This window comes from Camarhynchus parvulus, chromosome 26 (assembly GCF_901933205.1).
Source record: "Camarhynchus parvulus chromosome 26, STF_HiC, whole genome shotgun sequence".
NCBI lineage: Eukaryota > Metazoa > Chordata > Aves > Passeriformes > Thraupidae > Camarhynchus > Camarhynchus parvulus.
In genome coordinates, this window is record NC_044596.1 from 5900776 (window position 1) to 5906775 (window position 6000).

Sequence of the window (6000 nt, forward strand, 5' to 3'; positions counted from 1 at the left end):
CGAAAAGCACCAAAATGCCCGAAAAGCACCGTGCCCCCGGCTCAGGTTTCCAGCCCTGCACCCATCGGCACCAGGCAGCGGCTGAGCTCCTTGCTGGGCTTGTGCTCGGTTTTTAGCTGGATCCAGAGGATCCCCTCTAGTGGGATGAGCAGGAATTTCAAGCCCACATCCCACCCCAATTCCCAGCCCGTGCTGGCTGTGGGTGCTGGGTGCCGGGGGGAGCAGCCTCGGGAGCTCCTCTGCCCCTTTTGCCACTTTCCCTCCGGAGCTGCAGCCAAAACCAGGCTGGGATGCGGATGCCAGGAGGGGAGAATCGGAGAAAAGAGAAATGAAGAAGATAAATCCCTCCAGAGCCGCAAAAGGAGAGGATTTCCACCAGCAAAACACCTCTGGCAACACGGACCCGCTGTGTGCCCGCACTCAGGGGAGGCGGCAGGGCCACCGTGTGACACAGCCCCACGTGGGGACACAGCCCGGGCTGCCCAGCCCGCCCCATCCCGCAGTAAATCCGTTTATGTGCGCTGCAGACAGCGCTGCCCTGGAGTCCCGTCGGGTCCCGCTGCGCTTTGCAGCCGCGGCTCCCCGGGCGCACCGAGGGCTCCCGGCCCCGCTGTGCCCCACCCTGGGGCTGGCACCCACCCGAGGAGGTGCCAGGGGTGCTCCGGGGGGCACCGACACCGCCTCAGCCCCGAGGGGTCGGGAGCACCTTGGTCCCCCCCGCCCTCCCCTTTGCCGTGGTGGCGGTGGCCTCCCAGCCAAGCTGGTTAAGAGATTAACACTCTAAAAACCACATTTACTCTAATTAGCCATGAAATCTTTGTAACTAAGTGAAAAAATGTTTCCCTTGAGGGATTTTTGTCCATTCATCACTGTTTGAATTGCCGGGGAGGGGGGGTGGGGAAGAGAAAAGAGGGGGAACGGGAGAAAAAAACCCCTCAGATCTAATGAATTAATAGCAGAATGCCCCGAGGGAGCGGCGGCTCCTCCGCAACACGGGCACCTCAAAGGGGGCTTTTCACAGCTCGCCGAAGGGACGCTGCTGAATTATTTCGAGTTAACAGACTGTAACAGCTCTGCTCCCCTTTGAGCCGGGCAGCTTGGCCCGCGCTCCGCTCCTCCCTTCCCTTCCCCTGCACGGACAGACGGACAGACGGACGCTGTGCCCGGCCAGCTGGGTGCCCTGCAGACAGAGCGGGGCACGGGGCTCTGCTGGCAGCACCACCAGTGCCCCCAGTTCCTGTTGTAGCGGGAAAAACATCCCGCAGTTAGGTGGGAGGGGAGGCAGAGAGTCTTGCCACAACTTAGGCCCATAAATATTTCATATCGCTGGAAGAAGAACGATTATATTCCTGCCAGCACTTTTCTTGTGTATTTTAAATGTGTCACCGCCTTCTACTTTCTCCCCCGTTTGTGTTTCTTGTAACAGGCCCATGAAATAAAGATTAGCTGAATAATCAAGAGTGTTTAGAAATGTGAAGGGGCCTGTCTCAGGAGCACTGCATGCTCAGGTTCATCTTTTTTCCAGGTTTTTTCCGCCCTCTTTTTAAGGATGCCGGAGGCAGGTGGGGGAGCGCGGCTGTCGCAGGGCGGAGGCGAAGGGAGCGAGCCCGCCCTGCCCCGTCAGAAATGACAGGCTCGGCGCCGAGAGCAGCAGCGGGGCACTCTCCCCCATTACATATTTATCGTTCGGGCTGCAGAGGGGCCAATTAAAGCAGCTTGATCACCGCCGTGCTGGAGCGGCCGCGGATGTGCGGGGAGAGGCGGGATGAGAGGGGCAGGTGAGCGCGCTGCTGTTGGGATGTGGAGCAGTCCCTTCTCCGAGAGCCACACACCAGCAAAGGTATCCCTGCATCCCCAGGATATCCCTCAGTGAGGAAAGATGCTCCTGCTCCCCCAGGATGAGCAAAAATACCCCTGCTCCATCAGCAGAGCATCCTTTAGTGAACAAAGGCACCTCTGCTCCCCCAAGATCGCCCATCAGGGAGCAAAGATATCCCTGCTCCACCAGGAGAGCATCCCTCGGTGAACAAAGGTGCCTTTTCACCCCCAGCATCACCCATCAATGAACAAATATGTCTCTGCACCCCCAGGATCACCCATCAGGGAGCAAAGGTGCCTTTTCACCTCCAGGATCACCCATCAATGAATAAATATGTCTCTTCACCCCCAGGATCACCCATCAGTGACAAAGGTGCCTTTTCACCCCCAGGATCACCCATCAATGAATAAATATGTCTCTGTACCCCCAGGATCACCCCTCAGTGACAAAGGTGCCCCTGCAGCCCCGGCAGAGCGTCACGCTGGCACCGGCAGCCAGCCCAGCTTCCCACCTTCAGCTCCTCACCACTCACGCAGTTTCTAAATATCGGCTTTGCTTTCTCTCCCGGTTCATCTCCTCATCTCAGCTGCCCACGGCATGAGACACAGTCTGCACCTACATCTGCCCTAGCTTTTGGGCAACCTTTCCCAGGCATGCTCGAGACTCCCACATTTAGCTGCAACAGGAGTTCCCTAAGTAAGTTCTGGAAAGCCTCGTGGCGGTGCCTAAACGGGAGCTGCCGGGAAGAGCCTGCAAATCACACATTTCCCCGAGACTCCGCCGGGTCTGCCCGGCACAGCGCTCCAAATGTCATCTCCATTTAGCTGCTTGGCGGGCCAATTTGTCACATCCTAATGCAATTTGCAGAGGAGAGTTAAAGAGCGCGGGGCAGGAGCGGGCAGCGCTGCCCGGCCCGGGTCCCGCAGCCCGGCTGAGCTCCGGGAACGGGCCAGGCTCGCGGTTAACCAGGGAACGAGGCACAGCTCGGCCAGGGCTGCTCCCACCCTGTGGAGGGTTATGTGCAGGTCTTACACAGCATCAATACCCGCGTCCACCAACTCCTGAGCCGGGGGGGACTCCACGATTAATTACACCCAACAACACCGTAAAGACAATGAGGAGTAAATTGGGTTAGTTTATCTTCTTGCAGCAAGCGCCGGGGATGTGGCTGGGAGAGTTGGGAGGGATGGCTGCCTTGGCTGATAAGGCATTTCACAAGTGACACCGCTGGGTCACGTCCCTCGCCGCTCGCACCGAGCTCCTCGAATCAAAGCTGCTTTATCTGCTCCCCTGCACCACCCCAAAGTGCCACGTTTGAGCTCCGAGGGTCCTCAAAGTGACAACAAATGGCAGAAGGACAGCAATAAAGACCAAAAAAAAAAAAAAAGCCCCATGGAGTTCTAAAGGATCTAACACCTCTGTGTTAAAGGTAAAAAGCCAAACATCTGTTCCGAGGATGGCACAGATTCTTGCGAGGCATCTGTCCCTCAGCTGTAAGTAGGTCACCTCATCTCACTTTAGTCACCGTTATCAATGAAGCCACCCGGAGCAGGAGGGACAGGACCACGTCCCCAGCTCAGCCCAGGTCTACCAAGCACACTGGAGCCACCAGTGAAGCATCAAGTGCCCAGCCAAGAGCAGGAGCAGCCTTTGAGCGGTGGTTTCACACCATGGCACTCGGAGAACTTCACGTTCCCTCACCTCCGAGCCTCAGCGGCTGCTCACAGACTCGCAGGGGATTTTTTCCCTCTGCCACTTACTATTCACCTCGCTTAAAATTAACCTATTGACTTTCTGATACCCCTTAGAACACAGATTAATTGAACATCACTCACTTCACCTCCAGGAACGCGCGACTATTGGCCGTTGCGTGAACGGAGACAAAGCCGGGAATGCCTGACCGTGCCAGGTTAAACGGAGGTCACAGCGGCGAGGACAGCTCGCCCAGAGCAGCCCCGGCTGTCACCGGCACCCACCCGGCAGCTCCGGGGCTGCGGAACCCGGCAGCATCACCCGCGAGTTGGGATTTCCCCCAGGGGAGCACAAGTGCCTTCGGTACCTGTCCCCTCATCACCGTCCAAAAAGGGTCTCGCGCGGATTTCGGAAAGTTTTAGTGGGAATTTTATGTCTTTTCCCCTAAGATTCAGGGCTGTTTTGCAGTAAGTGCCTCCTTGCTAACAGGAACTTTTCACGGAGATGAGTTTCTCCCGCTGCATCGGCTCCAGACCGTGACTGAGCGGTACCGAGCGGCCGCAGAACGAGCGAGGAGGCGGCGATGTCTAACGGGAACGCGGAGCAGCCCGGGGAGGGAGCGGGAGCTGCATTCCCGGGAACCGGGCACTCCGAGGGGCTCCTCCATCCCTTCCCCAGGCACCCCTGGCATCTCCGCGGGCACGGCCGGAGCCGCCGGGCACCACCCCGCGCTCCGCAGCCCCGGTGGCGCCCGGCACGGCCACGGCGATGCCGAGCTCGTCCCCGCATCCTCGGGCGGGGGATGCCCGGCGGAGCCCCCACCCCGGCTGAGGGCAGCAGCCCCGCCATCCGCCGCCACTCACCGGCCCTGGGCGCTCCGCTGCTCCCGGCTCAGGGCGGGGGATGCCGGCGGCCCCCGGCACCGCGGAAATCAATCCGGGGCCGGGCGGCCGCCGCTGCCCGCAGCCCCTCGGCCTCCCCCGGCGCGGCTCGGCTCGGCTCAGCCCCGCCGGCCTCTCATCGCCTCCGCAGCCGCTGCCCGAGTGCGGCGAGCGCGGCTCTGATCGCATCCGCCCGCCCCAGCCCGGGCGCGCTCCCCGCTCCGCGCCGGCCCCGCGCCCGGGCGCGCTCCCCGCGCCGCTCCCCGCCCGCCCCCGCGCCGCCCCCGCTCCGCGTTAACCCTTCCCTGCCTGCCTGCGGGGCTCCGCGCCCCCTCCCCTCCTCACCTGCGCCCCCCCGTCCCGCAGAGCGCGGCCGAGCCGCGGCCGGGAGCGGCTCCGCGCTGGAACAAAGCCCGGCAGCGGCCGGGCAGCCTCCCCGCGCCTCCCTCCCGGGCACAGCTGTGCCCACAGAGCCCCGCAGCTGCCCCGCAGCTGTCCCAGCTCGGGGGGTGCAGGGAGCCGAACGGGGCTGTGGGTCTGGCCCCGGCTCTGACCCCCTGCGCACCCCTCGGCTCCAGTTCGGGGCCAGGAGCGGCACCTGAGCGCTCCATTCCTCAGTTTCCCCTCTCTGGAAGGGCTGGCAGCCTGGTTCTCTGCCAAGGCTGGGTCACCTCCAGCAGAGCCGGAGCTGGGCATGTGCTGCAAGGCCCCTGAAGCCACCGAGCCCCACAGCTCCTGCCAAAAGCTGCCAGAACCCAACCACAGAGGCCATGGCTGTGAGCACCCGCTGCTGGGAACCAGAGATCCCCTCCTTGGGCTTGAGTGCTTCAGCCACAGAGCCACGACCTGGCCTCTCCTGCTGCCTTGGAAACGTCTGGAAGCTGCAGGGGATCCAAAGGGACGAGCATCTTCCCACACCTCACACCCCACTGGTCACCTGCAGCAGCCCAAGGGGGTTTGGGAACACCTGGAATCAAACACCTGGAGGAAAAGGCAGTCCCGGTGCCCCAGCAGGACCCTGTGCTCCTCAAAGGCAGGAGCACCACGGTGCAGCTGACCCTGACCCAGCCAGGGCCATGGGAATGATCCTGAGCAGCGCAACTGGTGGAGGGGATCAATACCATGATGGATCTCTGCTTGCCAGCTCTTGTCATCGGGAATTTTTAAACCGTTTTTCTATTACACATTGGGACAGTTGCAAGAGAAAAATCAGAGCCATCATCCAGGGCCTCTTCCACAACAAACCCGAGTGACTGAACCAACCCAATGTCCTCTCACAGTTCCCCTGCAGCCCAGCCTGTGTCACCCTCGCTGCTGTCACCATGGCCACAGCAGTGGCCTCGCTGCATCTCCCTGCCTGGTGCACGTCAGCAAGACCCTGCACGAGCAGTTTTGGGTGGAAAGGGACACGGTTGAGGTTGGATTTGCTGTTTGCTCCCTGTAGAGGATTCAGGAACCCCTAAAGGGAAGTCCAGCAGCGAATGCCTTGCATCCCAGTGTGCAGATACAGGTGCCACCCTTCTTCCTGCCCTGACTGCCCCTTCCCAGGGAGAAAGGCACAGGCTGGTTGGTTGCTGGGTGCTCTCCCCATCCCAGCAGCGTCTCCAT

At 61.1% G+C, this 6000-nt stretch overlaps 1 protein-coding gene across 1 annotated transcript in view; it reads right to left on the reverse strand.

Annotated features, from left to right (window-relative positions):
* The window catches only part of PLXNA2 (plexin A2), a 134062-nt gene extending 129461 nt beyond the window's left edge, over positions 1 to 4601 (reverse strand). Inside the window, exon 1 of the mRNA XM_030965561.1 lies at positions 4375 to 4601. The gene's annotated coding sequence lies outside the window, so the exon portion shown is untranslated. The remainder of the gene's footprint in view (positions 1 to 4374) is intronic.
* Positions 4602 to 6000: the final 1399 nt, after the last annotated feature.